Raw genomic sequence first — 27,519 nt, 5'->3', positions numbered from 1 at the left:
TTAAAAAAACCTCACAGCAAACAAAAGTCCTGGTTTAGATGGCTTCACAAGTGAATTTTGCCAAACATTCAAAGAGAACTAATACCTATCCTTCTCACACTATTCCAAAAAATTCAAGAGGAGGGAGGACTCCCAAACTCATTTTACGAGATCAGCATTATCCTAATCCCAAACCAGGATACCTATGATACTACAAAGAGAGAAAATTATAGGCCAATATCCTGGAGGAACATAGATACAAAAATCCTCAACAAAATATTAGCAAACTGAATTCAGCAATACATTCAAAAGATCATACACCATAATCGAGTGGGATTTACTGGGGTGCAAGCTTGGTACAATATCCACAAGTCAATATAACATGATATGCAACATAAACAAAAGAAAGAATAAAAGTCATATGATCATATCAATAGATTTAGGAAAAGCATTTGATAAGATACAGCACCAATTTATGATAAAAACTCTCAAAGTGGGAAGAGAGGAAACATACCTCAACATAATAAAGGTTATGTGTGACAAACCCACAGCTAGCATCATAGTCACCACGAAAAAAACTAAAAGCACTTCCTTAAGAACAGAAATAAGCCAGGGATATCCACTTTCACCACTGTTATTCAACACCGTACAAGAAGTCCTGCCTACTGCAATCAGACAAAAAGTAAATAAAGTGTATCTAAATTGGAAATGAAGAAGTAAAATTGTTGTTATTTGCAGATGAGATAATACTGTATGTTGACAACTCTATAGACTTCACCAAAAGAAAACTACTAGAACTGATAAACAATTCTGTAAAGTAGCAGGATACAAAATATATATTCAGAAATGGGTTGCATTTTTGTACATCAATAATGACCTGTCAGAAAGCAAAACTAAGAACACAGTCCAATTTATAACTGCATCAAAAAATTAAAATAGCTAGGAAAAAATTTAACCAAGGAGGTCAAAGACCTGCACTCTGAAAATTCTAAGAAACAGAAGACACAAATAAATGGAAGCACATACCAAGTTAATGGATAGGAAAATTTAACATCATTAAAATGTTCATACCACCCAAAGAAATGTATAGATTCAGCTCAATTCCTATCAAAATACCAATGGAGTCTTTCATAGAAATAGGGCAAGTAATCCAAAAATGTATATGAAACCACAAAAGATCCTGAATAACCATAGCAATCTTGAGAAAGAAGAACAAAGTTGGAGGTATAATGCTACCTGACATCAAACTATACTAAGACTGTAGTAATCAAAACAGCATAGTGCTGGCATAAAAACAAACATGCAGATTAATGGAACAGAATAGAGAGCCCTGAAATAAACTCATGCCTCTCTGGTCAATTAATATTTGACAAAGGAGGCAGGAACATACAATGTGGTAAAGACTGTATTTGATTAAATGGTATTGGAAATATTGGAATAGATACACGCAAAATAATGAAACTAGACCACCTTCTTATACCATACACAATAGTAAACTCAAAATGGATTAAAAACTTCAATGTAAGACTTGAAACCATAAAACTCCTAGAAGAAAATATAGGCAGTTAAATCTCTGACATTTCTCTTGGCAATATTTTTTCTGACATATCACCTTAGGCAAGAGACACAAAAGAAAAAATACACAAATGGGACTATATCAAACTAAATAGATTTTGCAAAGCAAAGGAAATTATCAACAAAATAAAAAGAGAACCTACTGAATATGAGAACACCTTCTCCAATGATACACAAGAGAAGGGGTTAATATACAAAATTTATATTTACAAAGAAGTCATACAACTCCACCAAAAAAAAAATCAAACAATCCAATTAAAAACTGGGCAGAGGACCTGACTGGACACTTCTCCAAAGTGGCTATCAGCAATAAATTAACAAAGAACAAGTATTGGCAAGGATGTGGAGAAAAGAGAACCCTCATGTACTATTGGTGGGAATGCAGATTGGTGCCGCCACTGTGGAAAAGACTGTGGAGATTCCTCAAAAAATTAGAAGCTCAACACTAATTCCACTTCTTAATTGATTCCACTAATTAGAGGTAGAATCACTAATTCCACTTCTGAGTATATATCTGAAGATAACACTAATCTAAAAGAATATATGCATCCCTATGTTCATAGCAGCATTATTTATAATAGCCACATTATGGAAGCAACCCAGTTACCCATCAAAAGACAAGTGGATAAAAATGTGGCGATACATATATTCAATGGAAAATTACCCAGACAGAGAAAGAATGAAATCCTACCATTTGCAGTGGCATGGATAAACCTAGAGGCTATTATACTAACTGAAATAAATCTGCCAGAGAAAGATAAGTACCATATGATTTTACTTATATGTGCAATCTAAAGAACAAAATAAACAAATAAGCAAAACTGAAAGACTCATAGACACAGAGAATGCAGACTGATGGTCGGCAACATGAAGGAGGTTTGGGGGACTGGGTAAAAAAGGTGAAGGGATTAAGAAATACAGGTTGTTAGTTACAAAACAGTCACAGGGATGTGAAGTAAAGCATAGGGGATATAGTCAATAATATTGTAATAACTATGCATGGACCCAGGTGGGTCCTGGAAATATTGAGTAGAACACTACGTAAAGCATAGAATTTTCTAACCACTCTGTTGTACACAGGAAACTAATGCAAAATAATACTGAATGTAAACTGTAATTGAAAAATGAAATAAAAAAATACTACATGCATGCAAAAAAGTAGCAAATTATTTTTACATATTCAGTAATAGTCCATTTTTACTTGTTCTGAGCTGAGATTATCTTCCAACTCTGAAATTCATTGATGTAAAAAGTGGAGAGAATTAAAAAAAAGTGGGGAGACCTAAATTGCTCCTTTCTTATAACCTACCCTAGCCCTCCCCACACCCAACAACTGCCACAAAAAAACTTCCAGCTCATGTGCAATAAGAACTTTATCTGCAGCAAGAACAAGATGCCTCAGGCCCGTGGAGGAGAAGGAGATAACTGGGGGTGGGGGGCGGGGAAGCAGTGTGTGGGAGACAGAAAAGAAAGCCTTGGTCACCAAGTTTCCCTCCTTTACCACTTTGTCCAGCACCAGCCCCATTTCACCTGGTTGTGCACAAACAAAACTATTTCTGGATGTCATCTGAGACACTGATGGGTCACATGTGTATGCAACTTTTTAGGGGTCCTCCATCTTCCTCCCTCTGCTCCCTGCCCATGGCAGCCTCTGACCAGGATGTGGGCAGCAAGAAGGAAAAAGTGCTTCCTGTGTATTCTTCAAATGGCCTAAGCTGGCTGTTTGGACTTACAGGATGTTCACAAGCCAAAAGTATTTAGTGTGGAGAGTGCCTATAACTTTATTTCCAATACAGAATATTCAGAAGAAACTGCAGAAATGACCAGGGGCATCTGATTTTTCATAAAAGCTCTAAACACTACTCAGATGATATGAGTTAATCCTCATGATACGATGTTAAGTGAAATAGAAGTCATTTTATGAAAATGTATATACAGTATGATTCTAATTTTGAAATATACAGAGTGGGGCAAAAGTAGGTTTACAGTTGTTCATATGGAAAATAATACAATAATTAATAAATAATACAAGAATAAAGTGTTTTGCATATTCACAACTCTAAACCTACTTTTGCCCCACCCTGCATGTAGACATGATACTTTACACATTCTTACATATACCTTTAAGAAAAAAAGACTGGAAGGAAATACTCTAAAAATTAACAATGATTTTGTCAGTATTATGAAAATACAGGATATTTTTTACTGTATAAGTTCTTTATTGTCTAAGTTTGGTTAAATGAGTGAGTACCACATTTTGCTGCATATACTGTGTATTTTTTGCCCAAATTTTTGAGGGAAAATTAAGAATGCATATTATACATGGGTACTACTAATTCTGAATCTATATAAATGTTTTTAATTCTTTTATTTATGCTTATGTATTCAAAGTGTAACTCTAGAAAGCAGTAACGACATCCATATTCAAAATAATACCCTGGAATATGATAATCGATTTTGTTTCTAAATATAAAGAAATAAAAATTGAATTAAAAAATTAAAACAAAAGATTTTTTTTCCTGAAAATTTGGGCCCAAAATGTGGGTATGCATTACACACTGTATGTAATTACATACAGTAATTACATAAAACGAAGTAAAATGTCATTTAGAAACACCAATTAGATATTTTAAATACCATATGATTTCACTTGTATGTGGAACCTAAATAACACAATATAAATGAATAAGCTAAACTGAAACAGACTCATAGACACAGAGAACAGACTGATGGTCGGCAACACGAAGGGGGGTTGGGGGACTTAGAAATGACTTCGTTCAGCATTCGCCCCAGCCCTTCTTAATTTTGTCAGAAAAATTCCTTTGGCCCCTCAGGTGACTTACGAGCCTAAAGTCTTACAACTAGTAAGGCAGCTGGCCACACAGTGGCTTGAACTTAGATCTTGTGACATTTATGATCTATGCCACTCCCATGATATCACTGTGTCCTGGAGTTAGGGACTAATGAACTGCATAAGGAAACACTCCACAGGCAGTGAGTAAGTCTTCTTGTACACCTATGCTTCTCATTAAATAAATATTTGCCTCGAGTTTTATGACATGCAAACAACTTGACTGCTAAAGGAGCTCTGGTGACTTCATCAGGGCTGCTGAACCAGAGCTCTGGTTACAAATGTTTTACTCCTGCTTTGCACAGAAGTCCACCATTAGAGACTTTTGAGATGAAAATATATCAGAAAACATCTCTGTCCTAATGGTAGGCATCTCTGACTACAGAGAAAAAAATGGGTTATTTCTGTCTTCTGCTGTTGCTAACTACACATATAACAGCCACTTAACTCCCATTCACCGTATCATCCTGTATTGAAACTACTTAACCTTTACACAGCCCCAAAACATGTATAGAAAGCAGACAGACTGAAAACCTTCTTTAAAAGCACCTGTACCCTAAAGGCTTTAAGTACTTCCTATTTATAAATATGAAGCGTTATTAGCAACAAAGCACCGTTTATATCTGACAAAAAGATCAGTTCTAAGATCTGTCTTTTCTTAAGACAGAAAATTCAGACATTCAACACAAACAGGCACACAGAGGAGCCTTGGAAGCGGCTCCCTATTTTGCCCTGCTTATCTTGTGCTGGTTGGGCTCGGAAAGCTTTCTAGGCAAGGGGTGGGAGGTGGCCTACAAGGACACAGGAAAAGAGGACTGGCCACAGGCGGCAAGTCAAAGAACTATTTTTCAGATAAGCAAAGAGACTCTACCCCCGGTCACAGCCAGAGTAGGTAGTTCATTTTCTACTCTGGTAACATGTCCAACATGCTAACCAAAAACGTGCTACATGAACCCAAGATATATCTATGGCAGGCAGAGAGCACGCAGGAGTCTGGATAATACATCTGTCACCTGTTAACAGTAATTAACTTAGACTGAGAATCTGAAGTTAGCTGTACTTGTCACGTGAATAGAAGGCAAAGCCTAGAGCATGCATAGGCACAGCAGAGCAGGGAGCCTTGAAATGAGCGTGGAAACACTGACATTGGGGAGAATTCACGGTAGGAGTAACCCAAGGGGAAATTCAGGGAAAAGCAGGCTGAAAGGTGCGGCGGTTGCCAACATCCCTCCCACCAAAAGTGGGAATAGGGTACTGATAGAAGCCCTAGAAGGAGGCTGAAAGTTATGTTTAACTATAAATGCTAAATTCTTAATATTTTTAGTTTTTCAAGAATTAATGCAATATGCTAAAGTGATCTCTCTTCTTTACCTTTGATTGATCTATCAATCAAAATAAAGGTCCCCCAAATGGAGCAAGGACCATACCAGTACACCCCTCAATTACAGACTCTCAACTCTGAGAATTCAGTCGAAGTAAATAAGACAAAAGAAGCAAAAGGCTAGATTTTGTGTGAAGATGCATAATACATTGTGTTCTATAAGAGCAAAGATAAAAACACTAGATCATATTTGATGATTTATGATAGGGGAAATTAGACCTGGCAAGAGTAAATTAAGGCATGTAAAGCATTTTAAATCCCTTTAGAAATGATAGCATGAAGATACATATGGGGGAAAATATGAAGCTTAAACATTCAGAATTAAACATTCAGTATGCTTACAACTAAATCCAAGCAGTGGTGCTGGGGAGAAAGCCAGCTAAGTGTCAGGGATCAGGAGCTGATGGTCACCAGGACGGTCTGGGGCAGGCTGCTGGGGAATGGAGATGCTGAAGGCAAGTGCCCCCTGGGTGAAGCCGTGGAGTTGTTTTTTGGCTGGTGAAGAGGAGGCTCCAATCTCACCCAGAAATCCCGAGGGGTGGGGCTGAGGCCTAAACAAAAGAAAATGGAGTCTTCCTAAAATCAAACAGGGCTCGCTGAGTGCAGTGCTTAATGAACCTTGGACCGAAGAGCTGGGAATAAGGATGGTCTTGTAGGACCCTGAAGGAGGGAGATCTGAAGGAACTTGCAGATTAAAAGAAAATGGAGCCTTTTCAGTGAGGGTGTGAAAGGGTCTGTTTAATCCAAAATAATTGGAAGGTTCCATTTAAAAGTTTGGCCAAACTCACTGAGGAACATGAGGATGAACATGCCTGATAGCACATGGGAGCGGGGATGGGGCAAAGTGATTAGTTTTACACCACTCCCTGCCACCCTCAACTTTGAGATAAGAAAACCCAGACGCAGAAAGGCAATTCTGACTGCTTGCCCAAGACGACGACTAGTACCTGGCAGTGCCAGGGCTGGTGCCCAGATCTCTCTCACACCAGCAGTTTTTCCACTATGCCATGTTCCTATGTCAACCATGCATTCTCCCACCGTACCTGTATTCAACTCGAAATCATCACTTTCACTATATGAGCACTATTGCTTTATCTTTAATTGGGGAAAATTCGGGAAAGCCAAAAAAAGAAGAAAATCAACCAGTTTCAATTAGCAAAAGCTCAGTTTTTAAAAAATTCTCATTGTTTCTTTGAATTTATCTAGTTGGTTTGGCCCACATTCATAGTCGGTGGGTATTTATTTCATTCATAGTGTGAATATTTATTCTATAGGTTTAGCTAACCCATTGAACTTTGTGTCATCAGCCATATAAAATATATGGCTTTTAAAGATTTCTATCCAAGTCTTCACAATCTTTCTTAAGTTAGCACCAAAGAAAAACCTGAAGGCCTGCCACTGGAAACGGGCTCACAGACACCCAGTAACTGCACTATGGCATAGGAATAGGATATGCTGTGAATTTATTTAACTCTTCCCTCATTCTCCAATTTTTCTCCATTATGTGTGCAAGGAGACCTATGAGAGCTTTGTCTCAAATGCTTCAATGTCTATGGATTTCTCTTCTGGTACCAGCCTAAACCCCTTATCTAAAAAGAAAATGTTACGGACTGATGCCTACACATTAGTAAAATGATGCTGGTTCTTAAGGATCATCAATGTCATCTCTTCTATGGGCTCATAACTCACTTTCTGCAAGGGTGCATTTCTACACTGATAGTTTTAGGAATTTGAATTCTTCAAAAGCTATCCAGAACATTTGCATATCTCCAGTTTTCTGGAACCTCTCCTGCTAGCCAAGCTTTAGTCAGCAGTCACTGGCAGTGACTCAGAGATGGTATCTGCTCACTCCTTCAACACTCTGAGATGCAATCTAGTGTGCCCTAGAGATGGGAGCTCACTCCAATTACCTCCATGCTCTTTCACCATCTTCTAAATCCCTCTTAATGAATCCCTTTTCATCATGAAGCTCATTCTCTTTGCTAGAGATATAAAAGCAAAATACCTCTGCAGATGTCATCTATGAATGCTAGCCTTACCCCTTTGCTTAAGCAACAGTCTACCTCTGTCTCTATTCTTCTAGCTCCACATACCACTACAAAGCAAAACAAACTAAAACACTGTTCTCAAAACACAATTACGTACCACACATACTACACACCTGCATTCACTCACACCCCAAAAAGTTCAACCTAGCCAGTAAAAAAATTAGAACAAAATGTCATTTTATAACAAACCATGGAAACACACCTTTAAATGAAAAGAAGTAATGCTGATGATGTTGCAGGGAAATGGACATACTCATATATTTAGTGATGATGTCACTGTATTTGGAGATCAAATACATAAGATGCTCATACCCTTTGTTCCAGAAACCCTACACCAGAACACTTAACTTAAGGGACACATTACCAAAGAAAAGAAGATCCAGGTATACAAATATGTCTTTAGGAAACTCATAGCAGCCCCAAACTAGATACACAGTCTCAGTATCCAACATCAAGAACAGATAAATGAACCACTAAATATCAACCGTGGGAGGCTGAAGAGCCCCCTCCCTAAAAGATGTCCAGGCCTTAAGCCCCAGAACCTGTGAATATGCTACCCTATAGAATTAAAAGAAACTTTCCAGATGTGGTGAAATTAAGGATTTTGAGACAGGGAGATTATCCTGGCTCAATGTAATAGAAGGTCCATATAAGAGCGGGGCAGGAGGGTCAGACTCAGAGAAGGAGACGTGACGATGGAAACGGAAGTGAGAGACTGGAGGGGTAAGACAAGGAGGGAAGAGTGAGAACACTGAAGATGCTATCCTCCTAGCTTTAAAGACAGAAGAAGGGGCCATGAGTCAAAGTACATGACTGGCCTCTGGAAGCTGGAAAAAGCAAGGAAGCAGATCCTGCCCTACAGCCTCCAGAAGAAACACAGCCCTGCCAACCCCTCAATTTTAGGGATTCTGACCTCCACAACTGCCAGATAACTTTGTGCCCATTTCAGCCACTAAATTTGAGGTAATTTTTTACAGCAGTAATAGGGAACTATGATGCAACCACTAAAAATTTTAAACCTGGGAGCTGTATAGCAACAGAAGAAAAATATTAATATATGCAAATAGAAAATTGTATGTGCACAATTACTACTATGTAAAATATACATAAAAAGAGATCAAGGCAAATAGATGAAGATCTTAATATATACCAATATATTCAAAGACCTCTTAACTGGTCTCCTTGCTTCTTCCCTTGAACCCCTGGCACACAGAACAGCCAAGGTGGACCTTTTTAAATGAAACCTGATTACCATACTCCTCCACTCAAAACTCTCCAAAAGCTCCTTTCTCCTCAAAGAAAAGCCCAAGTACCAAGAAGAACCTACAAAGCCTAGGTCCCCAGCAGTGCAGAGCTCTGGGGAAAGCTACTCACATGTGCTTTCCATGACTGGCATCCCCAAATTGTGCAATGCACCCCTGCTCAGTGTGTGTTTGCCCTCTCTCACCCCATCTCGCTGGCCTTCCCACTTCCACTGTCTTGTTGACGCCACTCCAGCCTCGCGGGTCAACTTGCTATTCCTGGAACATACCAAACATACTTCTGCATATGTTTTGCACTCACTGTTCCTTGTGCCTGACGTACAAACTACCCACCCAGGTGTAGGCTTCCTGGAACAAAGGCCATGGACATCTGGTGTGCCTGCTCTCTAAACACAGTTACATTATGTGTAAGTACATGAGTATGTCTGTTTCCCTACCACCTCACCAGCACTGTTTTTTAGCACTTATAGGTAGGTTTCCATGGTTTGTTACAAAGTAAAATTTAATTTCTTTACTGGCTAGGTTGAACCATTTTGGTGTAAAAGTGCATGTGTATATGTGTCTAAGTGTATAGTGTATGTGGTGTGCCACTTGTATTTTGATGATTCATTATCTTGCTTCTTTCTACCTTGTCACTACCCTGTGAGGAAACTTTTCTTGACTACATTTCACAAAATAACAAGTCCACTGCCCCACCCCAGAACTCCTTCTCTCCCTTATCCTGCTTTACTTTCTCTATAGCATGTATTGTCATCTGTCATAGCAAAAAATAGCTCTTTGTTACCCACCTGCCCGAATTAGAGAATAGAAACTCCACAAGAGCACAGACTTTGGCAGCCTCATTCACTGGTGCATCCCCAGAGCCTAAATGAATTACATGTAGGTGCTCAATAAATATTGCTGAGTGAGTGACTTAAGATTACAGACGACTTCAGGGAAGTGAAAGGAGCTACCACTTTAACACAGCTGGTTTCAGGGTGAACCATATAACTTCATTTATTGTAGCCACAAAATTGTTTTTAAAAAACCAGCAGCTGAGTAACTTTTGCTGATGCTATTTTTAGAAACTCTCAATCACAAGTCTTCTGCGTGTACCTTTTGAAAATCCAAATGAAGAACAAAGTGTCCTTGGAAGCCACTCCAAGGACTTGTTCTTTTTGATGTTGTCCCCATCTCTCTCGTGAAGTGTCAGACTATTTGCGTCATTGGAATTGCCTTTTTCAGAATCTCTCATCCCTCCCGAGTTACATATTCCTCAAAACCCATGTGATCGAATGGATTTCCACTGATTATTTTAAAGTCTCCTTTCCTACAGCCCTGGTATCATGTTTTATGGCCAGAGTTATTTCTCTATGGCACAAGCTCCAAGAGACCTAAGACAGAAAATATACCCAATGAGCCAAGACTTTCTTGTAGTGTCAGAAAGTAAGGAGGTGAAAAAACAAACACACACAACTCCACAATGATGGGGTTATACCAAAGAATGCAGGAGCCAACTGAAAGAAAAGTGAAAAGGGAGCCCAGGCCGGAACAACTGAACAAGACAATGGAGTAGTATTGGCTTGTAACTCCAAGTATGACATAAATATGAGTCCATAGTGATGTAATAAGAGATTGGATAAACAAATGGAGGAGAACAGACACATCTCCCATGCAGAAGAATTTCACATATTTTTTACAGATACTCCCTCTTCAAAGAAGAGGAGCATAACTCCCACTGCTTAAGTGTGGGCTGCACAGAGTGACTTCATCCCAAGCAGTACGGTATGGAAAAACAGGGGAAAAGAAAGTGTACCTTTAGAGTAGAGAAACCTGGCAAACATTACTTCAGCCAGGTAATCAAGATCAACATCAACAGTGATATCATATTAATTGTATGTATCCTCGATAGGATGTGATGAGAATAGCACCTGATCTCCCCTGAACACCTAACCTCAGTCTAGTCATGAGGAAAATATCAGATAAATCTCAGTCGAGGGGCATGCTATAAACCACCCAACAGTAATTCTCAAAACTGTCAAGGTCACCAAAAAGAAGGAAAACCTGAGAAACTGTCACTACCAATATAGGAGCCTAGAGGGGCATGAAAACTAAATGTAATATGGTATCCCAGATGGGATCCTAGCAAAAAAAGGGAATGGGTAGTATGGAAAAGCAGCAAATCTGAATAAAGCATGGACTTTAGTTAATAATGTACCAATCCGAGCTGGGACAAATGTAGCACACTAATGTAAGACAATGATAGGGAAAACTGGGTGTGAAGTTTATGAGGATCCTCCGTACAATATCCTCGAGAGTTCTCGAAAAAGAAAAATGTTCTAAAATAAAAAGCTTGTTAAAAATAATTCTAAGAGAATATGATCACTGTCTTCAGAGGCTCCTTCGTCTTCCACATTGTAAAGTAATTCTTCCTTAGTGGTCAGTGTTATGTCCAATATAGCAACTTCCATTGTTGTATTTTGAGAAATGTAAAAAAAAAAAGCCCAAAAGGAATTAGATTTTTTTTTACCCCAACTGCCCAGCCGGCAGAAGTTGAGATGCTCATCTCCTATTACCTCTCCACTTCTATACTTTGTGTCAACAAGGTATTATCAGCCTCAGCCTCCATCTGTCTGGTTAGCAGGTCTCCACAACAATCCATCTGATGGGCTTCCCCACCCCCTCTTTTAGCCTCACCAGATGCTCTGCAGAACCATTCCTCCATCAGACAATTCCTCCATCTGTAGATATTTATAGATAAGCATGTTCTTTCTTCTTTATCAATCCTGTTTCTCCTCTACTCTTCCACAGACTGGAGAGACAATGGCCAGTGAGAACTGGTGCTAGCAGGCAGGTGAAGACAGAATGTGTCAAGTGGACCAGATATAGAAGCTCCTACTCCTTTTCCCCTATAATGTGGTGACGCTTGCTTCCATGGCTTCTTGCTCAAAGGGTCCTGAGACTACAGGGGTGGAATTCTTTTTAACCCTCACCTGAGGACTTTTTCTTTTCTTTTCTTTTCTTTTCTTTTCTTTTCTTTTTTCTTTCTTTTCTTTCTTTCTTGTTTTCTCTTTCTCTCTTTCTTTATTTCATTTTGGTTTTGGTTTTTGTTTTTTAGAGAAGGAGAAGGAGATGGAGAGAAACATCAATGTGAGAGAGAAGCATTGATTGGTTGCCTTTTGCACATGCACTGGCTGGGGACCGAACCCACAACCCAGGCATGTGCCCTGATTGGGAATTGAATGATGACTTTTCAGTTTGCAAGACAACCCCCAACCAACCGAGCCACACCAGACAGGACATAGATGGGATTCTTAACCAAGCAGCAGAGATAAGGTGGGTGAAGCTTTGAGCCTCTGTTCTTATTGTCCTTGCCTCCCACCTAGAACATTTCCCTAGTCTCTTATTTCTTCTAGCTTCCTTAATCCTGTATAACTCCCACATTGGTGTGATATTTCCCTCTTATAAATCACATCTTCCTCACTCTGCATTCCCAGCACCATTGGTTGTGGTTCATGAACATATCGCCACAACTACACTGTACACTCCTCACTGGGGTCAATTCCATCTACTTTTCTGTATACACTTTGTACACTGATCATACAAAATGCCAAGTAAATATTAGCAAATATGAGTGCTTACTTCGGAGTGTTTGTTTCATGACAGCTCAATGAAGTAGTCACAAAATTACCCCATTTTTATAGTTGAATACACTGAGAAATAAAGGAGTAGCTTTCCCAGGGTCACATGTGAGTTACAGAGCCAGAATTTGAACTCAAATTCAAGCTCTTAATCACCACAGTATATTCTACTGCCTCTGAATAAATACTTCCTAGTTAATTGATCCTTTACAGAGTCTAGATATTTTAATGTGGTAAATGCAGAAGGAAAGTTAAAAACCTTGGATCTGTAAATCCCAAACTGACAGAAAATTTTAACTCAATGCCCCAAAAAAGTCACACAGAGTTTGTATACAGCACAGGCAATAGGACAAGGGGTAGATGGTACTTTAAAAATGTTCTTTAGGAAGCACTGTGGTTAGTCTTCATTCTTTCCATACTGACCCGTTAGAAGGACTTATGGACATAGAATGGACAAATACAGAAAAACAAAATATGGAAGTTTGTACAGTTTGAACTGCAGCACCAGGCTGGCCCATAGGCAGAGACAAGGCACTGAGCTAGAGAAATAACCAGAACCCAGCACCACACTGCACGACCATGCACAACATACAGCCAGGTTCTCTTCGGCCACCTGCTTCCCATTGCCCACTGGCGAGTTTGTGCTGGGGTGACCAGGTTCTTGGATTTCTAAAACTGAGTCATCACCCATGTCTATTACCCAATACGCAAGTATTTACATTCACCTTGTGGCCCGCAGCCAAATTAAACAACCTCCTTCTACTGCTGGGAGGAAGGTGCTGAACTCCTCAGCAGGTGCAAAGCATTCAAATTGGTAAAAGGCTCCAATTTCTTCTTCATCACCAACAGCCGCACCACCAGACGATGAGGTTTTGAAGAATGCCTGCACATTGTACCAACCAGCAATTGTGATGCCCACTCTGTCCAACCAAGAATGACCAGGTGCTGCCGAAGGGGCAGGCAGACCTCTTCACTATGTTTATGCCAGCTGCCGCGCATAACTCCGTGCACTCCCTGGAAGCCTCGACCAAGAAAAACACTGGCCTTCTTACATCTCTTAGATACGTTCTTTTCTTTTGGACCCCGCTATCTTCTGTTTACCAGACCCAAGTGTCTGGTTTAGCTATCAAACTTGTAACCTACATCTCCTCTTCTGATGGCCATATTCTGAGTTCCAAAGAAATATGAATGAAGACTAAAGGAAACATACCATGGCTGATCCCCAGATGGACTAAAGGGAAAATCCCAGCAGAGTGTAAATTAGAAATGGTAAGGGAATGAATTTCTTTTCATTCTCCAATATGCCCAAACCAAATGAACACGTGATTTCAGATACTGCTCAAAAGTATTATTAAACAAATAAAATTGATCTTTGTCATTCAATCAGTCAGGAAGACTTTCAAGTAATGGAAACTGCTTTGGTCAAAGTTTTATTTATTAAAAAATAAATGAGAGATCCTTCATCCCTCAAGGGACTTGAGAATCCAGCAGAGGAGATAAAACATGACTGCAAATAACTGAAAATACATTCTGAAGGGTAATAAGTCCCGTAACGGAGGTATAAATAAAATGCTTATCTCCTCCACCTCACTATTTATTCCAGTGCCATGGAAACATTTCAGGAGCTTCTAGAAAGCAGTTCTACTTGGACCTGGTTCACAGGAGGCCGGCTAATGGCACAGCTGTGGAGGCATGGCAGTGCCTGGAGGACAAAGGTGAACTGGGAAAAGCCGAAAATCGTCCTCCTCATTTTCTAGTCTCCTTTCACCCACATTATGATGATGGCTACAATTTGCTTATGAAATACTTCCTCAAGTACAGTGAAAAGGAGGCAATTTTCAAATGCAAAGAGCATAATTCTAGCATCTTATCACTTTTTAAAATGTGACTCTCAGAATAATTTCATAGTGCATGTTAGTTACCTCTTGTGTCTATCTTCAAATCTGGAGAAAAGAACCGCACACACCAAAAGCTCAGAGGCTTAATCTGGAACAATGAGGATGGCTTTTACCCTAACTCTGGCCATATGTGGCCCTTTTGCCACCCTTCTTTTTTTAAAAGATTTTATTTATTTATTTTTAGAGAGGGGAAGGGAGGGAGAAAGAGAGAGAGAAATATCAATGTGTGGTTGCCTCTCGCGTGGCCCCCACTGGGGACCTGGCCAGCAACCCAGGTATGTGCCCTGACTGGGAATCAAACCTGCGACCCTTTGGTTTGCAGCCCACGCTCAATCCACTGAGCTACGCCAGCCAGGGCCGCCACCCTTCTTTTAATTGCATTATCTTCCTCTAATTAAATGTGTTTGCCTGGCTCCTGTAACCTATTGTAAATTCCTCAAGGATAAAACCACTAATTTATATTTGCAACTGTCTCATCACCCTACCCCCTCACTCTGAAGGCCATCCCTTTTGCCCTCAGCACCTTACAGAAAGCTTTGCTCTTAAAGGTGAAAGAAAAATGCTTTTACTTAGTTCCTACTGCCTGGATTTCTTTATCTCAATTAATCCTCTCAAAAACCTACTGAAGTAGGCAAAGACAGCTTCATTTTAGAGGCTGTTCTTTGCTGGACCAAGGGACTGGATCATCTTAGATCTTGTCCATTACACACAATGCAATTTTAAATTCACTTCTCCTCACCTTCCCCTGCTAAACAAGCATACACTTTTTTCTTATCCAGGCATGAGGAGCTTCAGAAAACATATTGGTGGAACAGGCATTCATAAACTGAGGTTAAATGAAAACACTGCAACTTTCATACATTAAGAGTTCTAGAATGGCCTCTAAGGTTCTAATACAGCACTCAAATATGACACATGACCCTTGAAACTACAGTGTCACACATAGTAAGAAGGATCCATAGGCTTGTGCCAAAGGTACCTTTCCTTAACAGTGATGACTGATGAGGTCATGTCTATTAAGCTTGTTAATGATTGAAAGATAAGTAGAGAGGAGCAGCTTTCAACTAAGACTGAAAGGAACATGCCATCTGACCCCACCTGAGGGATAATACTTTCTCATGAAAAGAGGAGATATACTGGAGTTGCATCCTAAATTCAAAGCTATCGGGAAACCCATCATTCCTTTTCCTATTTCCATTCTAGCTGAGTTGTGTCTGTACTCAGTGTATACCGAAAATGGGTGGGGCCCATTGTAGGTGTCTAATTGCATCCTTGGAATTTACTGTCTAGTTTCAATACAACCTGATGTGACAAGTTCAAGAGTTTTATTTTTCAACATAGTCCAGGGCAAATTCCATTCTAGTGACTTCTTTGGGCTTCCTGAAATTCTCCACTTTTCTGGAACTTAGTTGGGCATGACAGTCCTTAAGGTGTGTTATCAGTTACAAATTAAGAAATTTGTTTTTATGGAATTTTAAAAAATGTTGTAGTTGAAAATAGGTTGTGAAAACAGGTCTAAAACCTTATTTTGGGGTATTTTTTTTAATGTGAAAATAAATCTCATCTGCTAATACAGGTCACTTTTTGGGAACTGATGCTAGTTCCAATTAGGCTCGAGGAGCATTTCTTCAACTACATGACTTCACCTTTTTCGGAAGCAGCGAGAGGACTGGTACCAGGGTCCCAATTCCTGGCTGTTTGTATCGGGTGCTCCAGATCTTGCTGGTCCTGCATATTATTTTCTACATCATGTGATATGCTTTCAAATGTGAAGTATATGCTCTTTTATTCTTTGTATCATACGCAACCACATGCATAATAAAAAGGTAAACAAAATCTTAAAGCAAATTGTACAAAATTTCTCTCTGCTTTCTCATTCTGAACAGTGTACTTGATGATTAATAGTCAGTCATAACATTGTATCTATTTTTCACAGGTATTTTATACAAGCTTTTTAAAATTTTTATCTTTTATTCAATATTATTTTGTATTAGTTTCAGGTGTACAGGTTAGTTTTTAGACAATCATATACTAGACAAAGTGTTCCTGACATTTCTAGTACCTACCTAACACCATATAGTTATTACAAAATTATTGACTGTATTCCCTGTGCTGTACTTTACATCTCTGTGAATATTTTGTAACCACCAATTTGTACTTCTTAACCCCTTCACCTTGTTCACCCAGGCCCCAAACCTCCCCCACCCACTTACCCACCCACACTCTGCCTACCACCAGTCTTTTCTCTGTACCTATGAGTCTATTTCTATGTTGTTTGTTCATTTGTCATTCTTTAGATTCTACATATAAGTGAAATTACATGGTATTTGTATTTCTCTAATTTATTTCATTTAGCATAATATTCTCTAGGTCCATCCATCCTGTCTCAAGTGGTAAGATTTCTTTTTTATGGCTGAGTAATACTCCGTTGTATATATGTACCACCGCTTTTTTATCTACTCACTTACTGATGGGCAACTGGGTTGCTTCCATATCTTGGCTATTGTAAAAAATGCTGCAGTGAACATAGAAATACATCTATTCTTTCCAATTAGTGTTTTGGGTTTCTTCAGATATATTCCCAGAAATGGAATTGCTGGGTCATAATTCAGTTCCACTTTTAATTTGAGAAAACTCCATACTGTTTTCTATAGTGGCCACACCAATCTGCATTTTCACCAGCAGTACATGAGAGTCCCCTTTTCTCCACATCCTTGCCAGACCTTGTTATTTGTGGATTTATTGATCATAGCCATTCTGACTGGCGTAAGGTGATTATCTCATTATGGTTTTAATTTGCATCTCTCTGATGATTAATGACGTTGAGCAGCTTTTCATATCTCATTTGGGCACCTGTATGTCCTCATTGGAGAAGTGCCTACTGGGTCATCTCCCCATTTTTTAATTGGATTGTTTGGGGTTTTTGGTATTAAGTTGTACGAGTTCTTTATAAATTTTGGATATTAACCCTTTATGGAATATATCATTGGAGAATATCTTCTATTCAGTAGGTTTTCTTTTTGTTTTGTTGATGGTTTCCTTTGCTGTGTGAAAACATTTTAGTTAGATGTAGTCCCATTTGTTTATTTTTCCTTTTGTTTTCTTTGCCCGAGGGGATATGTCAAAAAAACAAAAAACACATTGCTAACAGAAATGTTAGAGATTTTACTGTCTACACAGATACTTCCATAGTATTTTATCGGCAACTAATAGTATAGTTTTATGAGTTGTAACAGCTTGTTTAATCATCTCAAATGTGAGCTAACAGTTATTAAATATGTGCCTTATATATTACTAAAATTAATATGTAAACATATAATTTGTATTAATGTATAAAATTAATATAGTCATAGCCGTTTATTATTAAAATTCATGTTCTAACAAGACTTTTTTCACCTTTTTTTCCCTTTGAAAAAAAATTACTAGATCAAAGGGTATGGTCACTATAATGGTTTTTGTGAAATATTTTTGGTACTCTTCAGGAAGTATGTAATAATTTGAATGCTACCAATCATGTGCAAATATTTCCAATTTTATATAGCCATAGCATTATAACTTATTTTAATTATTTTTTAAAAATATCAGCTTACCTCATTGCATTTCTTTCACCATTACTATGGGTAATTATTTTTGCACATATTGGTTTTACATTGTAAAAATGACAGGATTTAAGTTGTGACATTAAATACATTTCTTACATATTCTAGACACTAACTTTTATATGTGTGCATAGATACAGATATTTTCCCTATTTCATTGCTTTTAAAAGTATATTAGTTTTATTGGTTATAACACAATTTCTTTTTTTTTTATTTTTTATTTTTTATTTTATTTTATTTTTTTTGAAGTAACCGTGTATTCTCCAAATATATAACATTTCACAGAGAATTAATAGTGTTGAAGCAGTTCATTACTGTTCATTCTTAGAGAAATGCAGTTTTTTTTTTTATGATTTTTATGCTGAATTGTATGAGTTGGTTATAACACAATTTCTTAAAACAAATGTCAAGAAATTCCTTTTTTTGTATAAATAAATAGACTAGACATTTTTAATATTTCTCAGGAATAAACCAAGATATACTTTGTCCTACATAACAGAAATTAAAGATTTACTCTTACTTTCAACATCCGTTTACTTAAAAATATATACCTTGAGTAAGCAAATCAAAAAGTTTTTATAAGAAAAATATTAGAAAAAGATAAATATTTTTTGATATTTAGTATCTCTATCCAAATATTCTAAACACAAGTTAAACCTTTCCTTCAAAATTTCTTATTACCTTTCCTTATGTACCATCCTCAAACCAGCCCCCTAATGTATCCTTGCAATTATTACTTTATAGCTAAGAATGACAACTTTTTAAAGGTGGTTAATCATACTGACTTCATTAAACACAGGAAACAATCAACAAAAGTGTCACAAATGAGCATCTGTAAGGAGCCATGACTTAACTACTGCCCCACCCAATAAATCACCTTTAAGGAAGGTCAATGTTAGTATGGTGAATGCAAACACTTTCCCTTATTCACAGATGACCTACCTTCCCTAGCAGTTCATTCATTCAAACCTTCACCAACTACCAAAATGCTCTCAGCCTCAAAACTCTTGAAATACTGACTCTTCATGAGATACAACGCAAATTCTTTTGATGTCCTTTCCCTTCTCCCAACCCTCTACTGGCTTCTCATCCTTCTAAAACTAAAACCCACAGTCACTCTCAGGTGTATGAGGCTCTACATGCCTTGGCCCCATGTATTCCCCTCCACTGCCCCAGCTCAGGCCATTTGCACAGCACCTTGAACAGGCCAAAGGGGCTCTGCTCAGGGCTTTGCCTTTACGATTCCTTCTACTGGAATGCCTTCCCCGGGATAATTCAACAGATATTGAATAGTGCATGCCTCTGCCTCACATAGATCTGTTCATTATGGACTGAATGACTGGATTCCACCCTGCACCCTCCCCTCCACCCACCCCACTCCAAGTGAATTCATGTGGTGAAATTCTAACTCCCAATGGGAAGGTACTTATGAAGTAGGGCCCTGGGGAGGTCATTAGATCACGAGGGTAGACCCCTTGTGAATGAGGTTGGTGGCCTTATCAGAAAAGACATGACAGAGCTTGCTTTCTCCTTTTGCTCTCCACCATGTGAGGATACAAAGAGACGATGGCCATCTGCACACTAGGAAGTGGCCCTCACCAGACACAGCATCTGTCAGCACCTGCACAAGGCTGTGCCGTTGAAGCCACCAGCCTGTGGTATACTTGCTGGAGCAGCCTGAGCTAAGACAATGTTCATGTGTATTCCCCTCAGAGATAACTTCACTCTCTAAAATAACATTCTCCCACCACCACTGTCAGCACTCGACTCCTTATCCTGCTTTGCTTTTTCTCTACAGCGTCCAGTATTGAATTATACATTTATTTTTCTTTACCATGGGGCCTCCCCACTTAAAAGGAATAATCCCAATCCTGGTACCTAGAGCCATGTTGATAGGCACTCAAACATCTGTTGAATTATGAATGAACTAAGGTTAATTAAAGGAATCTTTCTTCATCTGTGGTTTCACTTCCTGTGGTTTCAGTTATCCATGGTCAACCCTGGTCCTACAATATTAAATGGAAAGTTCTAGAAATAAACCATTCATACATTTTAAATAGCATCCTCCTCTGAGCAGCGTGATGAAATCTTGTTCCATATCGCTTTGTCCCACCAGGGATATGAATATCTTTTTGTCCAGTGTGTCCACGCTGCACACACTCCCCAACCATAGTCACTCAGTAGCTGTCTCCGTTACTAGACTGACTGCTGTAGTGTGGCAGGACTTGTGTTCAGGTAGCCCTTACATTACCTCATCATGTCACATTCACGTCATTTTATTACAGTATACTGTTACAACTGTTCTACATTATTTGTTGTTGTTAATCTCTTATTGTATCTAATTTCAAAATTCAACTATCAAAGGTATGTATGTATGTATAGGGAAAACATATACAGGGTTTGGTACTACCTGTGGTTTCAGGTATCCACTGGAGGTCTTGGAATGTATCTCCCATGGGGAAGGTGGGACTACTGTACCTCTTTAGGAGACAGACTCAGAGCACAGGTCAAATGACCATAGGATCAAGGAGTGCACACTGTGTGCACTGTGGGGTGCCATGCATTGCTCCACCGTGAAGCATAACATAGTATTATGGCTGAGAGAGACAGCTCTGGAGTTGGGTGGCCTGGCTTAGGAACCCAGCTGTGTGGCCTCAAATAAAGTACTTTCTATGTCTGCTCCATGGTTTCCTCAGTTTTAAAACGATGACAAAAACGCCTATCCCATGGGTTGCTGTGAATATTAAACACGTTAATGCCTGTTTATTGTTTAGAAAGTACCAAGTATTAGATAAACATCAGCAATGAATGTAATTTTAGGGCTACTCCCTCCTTTATACAACTTTTTAAACATAGACTATTCCCGCAGTATTTCTTATGACATTAATTCAGCTCTTACTCTCTAACCAATTTTAGTTACTTCATGTTGTTTTTTTGTCTTCATGTTCTAATTACCAATCTAATAATGATTTATTTTTATAAAAAATGCATGTATAAGGTAATATGGCAACTGATATAAAAGACTTTGTGAGAACAGCCATTTCTTAATTTTATTTTTTATAATAATTTTTATTTTCCAATTACAGTTGACATACATCATTACATTAGTTTCAGGTGTAATTCTGGCATTCCTTTTTTTCAATTATATTATTTTGTTTTGGTTTCAGGTGTACAGTATAGTGGTTAGACAATCATATACTTTACAAAGTGATCCCACCAATATTTCCAGTACCCACCTGACACCACACAGTTATTACAATATTACTTTTTATCATTTTTTATTAGTGTTAGAATACAGTTATCTCTATTTTCCCACCACCACTTTCCTCAGCCCCACCCACCCCACCTCCCACCCTCAATCCTACCTCCCTTTGGCTTTGCCCATGGATCTTTTAAATGTGCTCTTTGATGACCCTTTCCCCTCTTTCCCTCATTATTTCCCTCCCTCTTCCCCTCTGGTAACTGTCAGTTTGTTCTTAATTTCAATGTCTCTGCTTAAATTTTGCTTGCTTATTTGTTATTTTGTTAATTAGGTTCCTGTTATAGGTGAGATCATATGGTATTTGTCTTTCACCACCTGGCTTACTTCACTTAGCATAATACTTTCCAGTTCCATCCATCCTGTCTCGAAGGATAGAAGCTCCTTCTTTCTTTCTGCTGTGTAGTGTTCCATGGCGTAAATGTACCACAGTTTTTTGATCCACTCATTTACTGATGGGCACTTAGGCTGCCTCCAGCACTTGGCTCTTGTAAACTGTGCTGCTATGAACATTGGGGTGCCTAGGTTCTTTTGAATTAGTGTTTCAGGATTCTCAAGAGTATAAACCCACCAGTGGAATTGCTGGGTCAAAAGGCAGTTCCATTTTTAGTTTTCTGAGGAAATTCCATACTGTTTTCCACAGTGGCTGCACCAGTCTGCATTCTCACCAACAGTGCACTAGGGTTCCCTTTTCTCTACATCCTCTCCAGCACTTGTTGTTTGTTGATTTGTTTTTGATGGTCATTCTGACCTGTGTTAGGTGGTATCACATTGTGGTTTTAATTTGCATCTCTCTGATGGCTAGTGATGCTGAGCATCCTTTCATATGTCTCTGGGCCCTCTGTATATCCTCCCTGGAGAAGTGTCTGGTCAGGTCCTTTGCCTATCTTTTAATTGGGTTGTTTGTCTTCCTGAAGTGGAGTCATGTGAGTTCTTTATATATTTTGGAAATCAAACCCTTGTCCAAGATATCATTGACAAATATATTTTCCCACACAGTTGGTTCCCTTTTCATTTTGCTAATGTTTTCTTTAACCATGCAGCAGCTTTTTATTTCTATGAAGTCCAATTTGTTTATTCTTTCCTTTATGTCCCTTACTCTAGGGGACATACTGTTGAAAATATTGCTGTATGGAATACCTGAGATTTTCCTACCTATGTTTTCTTCCAGGACTTTTATGGTATCATGACTTATATTTAAGTCTTTTATCCACCTTGACTTTATTTTTGTGTATGGTGTAAGTTGGTGGTCGAGTTTCATTTTTCTGCATGTAGCTGTCCAGATGTCCCAACATCATTTGTTGAAGAGGCTATTTTTACTTCATTTTATGCTTCTTCCCCCTTTGTCGAATATTAATTGACCATAGAGACTTGGATTATTTCTGGGCTTTCTATTCTGTTCCTTTGATCTATGTGTCTGTTCTTATGCCATTATCAGACTGTTTTAATTACTGTAGTCTTGTAATATAGTTTGATGTCAAGTATGGTGACCCCTCCTACTTTGTTCTTCTTTCTCAAAATTGCTGCAGCTATTCAGGGTTGTTTATGGTTCCATATACATTTTTGAAATGTTTGTTCTATATCTGTGAAATGTGCCATTGGTATTTTAATGGGGATTGAGTTGAATCTATAAATTGCTTTGGGCATTATGGACATTTTGATGATGGTAATTCTTCCAATCCATGAACATGGTATGTACTTCCATTTATTTGTGTCTTTAATTTTTTTCTTCAGTGTTGTGTAATTTTCTGAATACAGGTCTTTTATTTCCTATATTTTTCTTGTTGCTATAGCAAATGGGATTTCCCCCCTGATTTCTTTTTCTGATATTTTGCTGTTGGTGTACAAAAATGCCTTTGATTTCTGAATATTGACTTTGTATCCTACTGTTTTACCAAATTCACTTACTAGGTCAAGTAGTTTTTTGGTAGAGTCTATAGTGTTTTCTATGCACACTATCATGTCATCTACAAACAATGACAGTTTTACTTCCTCTTTTCCAATTGGATGCCTTTTATTTCTTCTTCTTGTCTGATTGCTGTGGCTAGAACTTCCCCTACTATGTTGAATAGAAGTGGTGATAGTGGACATCCTTGTCTTGTTCCTGATCTTAGTGGGAAAGCTTTTAGTTTTTGTGCATTGAGTACGATGTTAGTTGTAGGTCTTTCATATATGGCCTTTATTATGTTGAAGACTGCTCCCTCTACTCCCACTTTGCTAAGTGTTTTTATCATAGATGGATGCTGCACCATAACAAATGCTTTTTCCGCATCTATTGATATGATCATGTGATTTTTGTCTTTTCTTTTGTTTTTATGATGTATTACGTTTATTGACTTGTGAATATTGTACCATCTTTGCATCCCTGGGATGAATCCACTTGGTCATGGTGTATGATCGTTTTGATGTATTGCTGGATGCAGTTTGCCAGTATTTTGTTGAGGATTTTAGCATCTATGCTAATCAGCAATAATGGCCTATAGTTTTCTTTCTTTGTTGTGTCTTTGTCTGGTTTGGGGATTAGGATGATGCTGGCTTCATAAAAAGAGTTTGGGAGCCTTCCCTCTTGGATTTTTTTGAATAGTCTGAGAAGTACAGGAGTTAGTTCTTCCTTAAATGTTTTGTAAAATTCTCTTGTGAAACCATGTAGTCCAGGGCTTTTGTGTGATGGGAGTTTTTTCATTACTGCTTCAATTTCACCAGCTGTTATCAGTCTGTTCGGACTTTCTGATTCTTCTTGGTTCTAGAAATTTTTCCATTTCACCCAGGTTTTCAAATTTCTTGGCATATAGTTGTTCATAGTAATTTCTTACAATCCTTTGTATTTCTGTGGTATCAGTTGTAATTTCTCCTTTTTCATTTCCTATTTTATTTATTTGGGTCCTCTCTCCTTTTTTCTTGATGAATCTGGTTAAAGGCTTGTCAATTTTGTTTATCTTTTCAAAGAACCAGCTCCTGGATTTATTGATTTATCATAATATTATTGACTATATCTCCTATGCTGTATTTTACATCTTTGTGATCATACTATAACTATCAATTTGTACTTCTTAATCCTTTCACCTCTTTCACCCAGTCCCTCAACCCCCTCCCCCGACTCTGGCAACCTCGAGTCAGCTTGCTGTGTCTGAGTCTAGAACAGCCATTTCCTGATTTTCCTGTTCCTGCCATTAGTTCCATTCTTCCAAGACAATCAATCATAAAATTTTCTGTTTTGTTGTGCTAATCTCCTTAACTCTTGATAACCTACTTAAATCTCTTCTTCTTGATTCTTATCAGGGACTTTCTCCCTACTGTCTCCAGGTCTCCACCACAAGTTTGACCTATCTTTTTAATTTCTCTGTTTATTATCTTTGTAATTTAAATACTTAAATCTTCATTTGTGTTTCCAACAATTTTTTAGGTAAAACTGTCTTTATTTACAGAAGACCTGATTATCTATGTCAAAAAACTCCATGATGCTACTAACATTACTAAAATTAATACAGAGTTTAACAATTCGCCAAAGAAAATACAAGGATGGCAAATAAATGCATGCAAAGAAGCTCAACACTATTAGCCACTAGAGAAATATAATTTAAAACCACAATGAACCATGACTATACACATTAAAGTATCACAAGTCTTACCATACCAAGTGTGATGAAGCTGTGGAGCAACTGGAACTCTCATGTGCCACCAGTGGGAATGCAAGATGGCACAACAACCCTATAATTCTACCACCTTCTTAAAAAATCCTCACCCGAGGATATGTTTATTGATTTTAGAGTGAGAGGGAGGAATTTGAGAGAGAGAGAGAGAGAGATTGGTTGCCCCCCATATGTGTCCCCGACCAGGAATTGAACCTGCAACCTTTTGGTGTATGGAATGACACTCCAACCAACTCTGTCACCTGGCCGGGGTTGAAATTTTACCAACTTTTAATGACTGTATCTTACTCCTTAATTTTAGGAGATGAGAAGATCAGCATGCTCACTCTTCTCCTCTGCTTCGACATCTGACCTTTTGTTACCTATTCTTTCACTCTGTTGAGGTTACTACAATCTGTAATCTAGCCTGTGAACATAACAAAGTCTACTGTGCTTCGTGCATAGTATGACTCTAAGGGCAGAAAATGAAGAAACAGCACCTGTACAATGATTATGCCACCATTCTCACTGCCAAGCTCAGTAAGGAATTAAGATTTTGCTCCCTTAGTTCTTTTTTTTTAAAGATTTTATTTATTTATTTTTAGAGAGGGAAGGGAGGGAGAAAGAGAGAGAGAGAGAGAGAAACATCAATGTGCAGTTGCTAGGAGTCATGGCCTGCAACCCAGGCATGTACCCTGACTGGGAATCGAACCTGCGACACTTTGATTTGCAGCCCGAGCTCAATCCACTGAACTATGCCAGCCAGGGCCCTTAGTTCTTATAGAACCAATGTTGTGATCCCTCTGCCTTCGATGTTAAACTCTATAAGTTCCCCTCATTTTGATCAGTATTACCTCTATGTCATTAACTTCAGTCAAACCCCTCTGCCATTTGACACAAGTAACAACTACAAATATTTCTATTATTAACTGAAATTTTCATTAACATTTGAGGAATGTCCAATTAACCTCAAACAGCCTTAAAGTTTCCACAGGTGTTAAAAGGCTTTCTGGATGACTTCTAGGAGCTTCTCTTAGTCGATCTAAATAGGCATCAGTCGAAACACTGACCAGCTTTGAATGTGAGGCACAGCATTAGGAACTCTGTGTAGTATGGTGACGACAACCACAAACCACACAATCTAAATTGAATAAGCAATTAATTTGTTTTAATACATTAAGCATCATGACCTAGTTTGGACTCTATCATATGGATTAGTAGCTGCCTACCAGCATTCTTTTTCTTTAACAGGTAAACATGAGTTTTGCCTTCTTCAGCAAACCTATACCCAAGCTTCATCTTTTTTTAAAGATAAAAGTTCATTGCTCTCTTCATCCATGATGAGGGTATGTTTAAATCCCTGAACTCTGGTAAGAATTTTAGCAAAGCATCCCACTTGTATGCTTGGCCTCTGGGAATAGGGGGGAGTTCTTCTTTTATGGGAACCTCATCATAGCAGATGATACATGCTTTGTTTGCTTCAGGTCTGCTTACCCAGGGGTTATAAATGTGGCTGTCTGGAGCCTGACCTCCTGCTGTAATTCTTACAAAATAAATTCTCTAACGTGTATGATGCTTTTGTACTAAGGACCTCAAAGGCCATCATTCTAGCTGGCCTCACAATGTACCTCTGAACTAGACTAGGGGCCAGTGTATAGATTCTCATACCACAGATGAGGGGGTAAAAAGGCATAAAAGAGATCAAGCCACTGGATCAAGGGTCACTAAAGTGTCAGGAGAGGGGCAGGACAGGCCAGAATACCTGCTTCTTGGACCATAGCTCTCAACTGCCTTCAGACTCAGCTTGTGCAAATGTATGCAAAATGTCGTTTAAAAACAGCAGGAAGTTCAACCCAATGAAACCAGGAGATAAACTCCACTCACAATAAGCAATAGCGGTGGAGCTGCCAAAAGATATATTCTCTTCCTCTGAAAGTTTCATGTAGTGAGAATAATAAATGACAAGAATTCTGACAAGAGTGATAAATGACAAGAATGGATTTTGTGAACTGTTTTGCTAATTAAATTTCTTTTTTTTAAAGTGAGAAATAGAACGTTCCTACAAACACATTGTAAGCAGGCATTTTCAATTTAGTTCAGGTACATTCACTGATATAAATTCTTATACACCTTTGAGTTGTCCCCTTTTCACTTCATTCTGCTAGAGGAGAATAAAAATAATCAAAAAAGCAGTAGGAGCAGCTAGCGTGTAGAAGACACTGGAGCTGAGAGGCTGGGCGGGAAACATGGAGTGGAGAAGAAGTGGTCTCAGTTGTCAGGACTCAAGTCTGCTTGGAGAGATAAGTGTAGAGCCACTGAAAAGTCAGCTTCAAAGAAAAGCTCCAAAAGAGTCGGAAGAGTAAGAATTCCAAAGGGAATGCGTGCCTGAGACATCACTCCGGGCAGGTGTGGGGATCA

At 38.5% G+C, this 27,519-nt stretch overlaps 1 protein-coding gene across 1 annotated transcript in view; it reads right to left on the bottom strand.

Annotated features, from left to right (window-relative positions):
- The window catches only part of PIP5K1B (phosphatidylinositol-4-phosphate 5-kinase type 1 beta), a 323,321-nt gene that overhangs the window by 281,456 nt on the left and 14,346 nt on the right, over nt 1-27,519 (bottom strand). The gene's annotated exons all lie outside the window — the stretch shown is intronic.

This window comes from Phyllostomus discolor, chromosome 3 (genome assembly GCF_004126475.2).
Source record: "Phyllostomus discolor isolate MPI-MPIP mPhyDis1 chromosome 3, mPhyDis1.pri.v3, whole genome shotgun sequence".
In the NCBI taxonomy this organism is placed as follows: domain Eukaryota; kingdom Metazoa; phylum Chordata; class Mammalia; order Chiroptera; family Phyllostomidae; genus Phyllostomus; species Phyllostomus discolor.
Note: the sequence above shows the minus strand (reverse complement) of the source record. Positions and strands in the feature narration are given on the sequence as shown.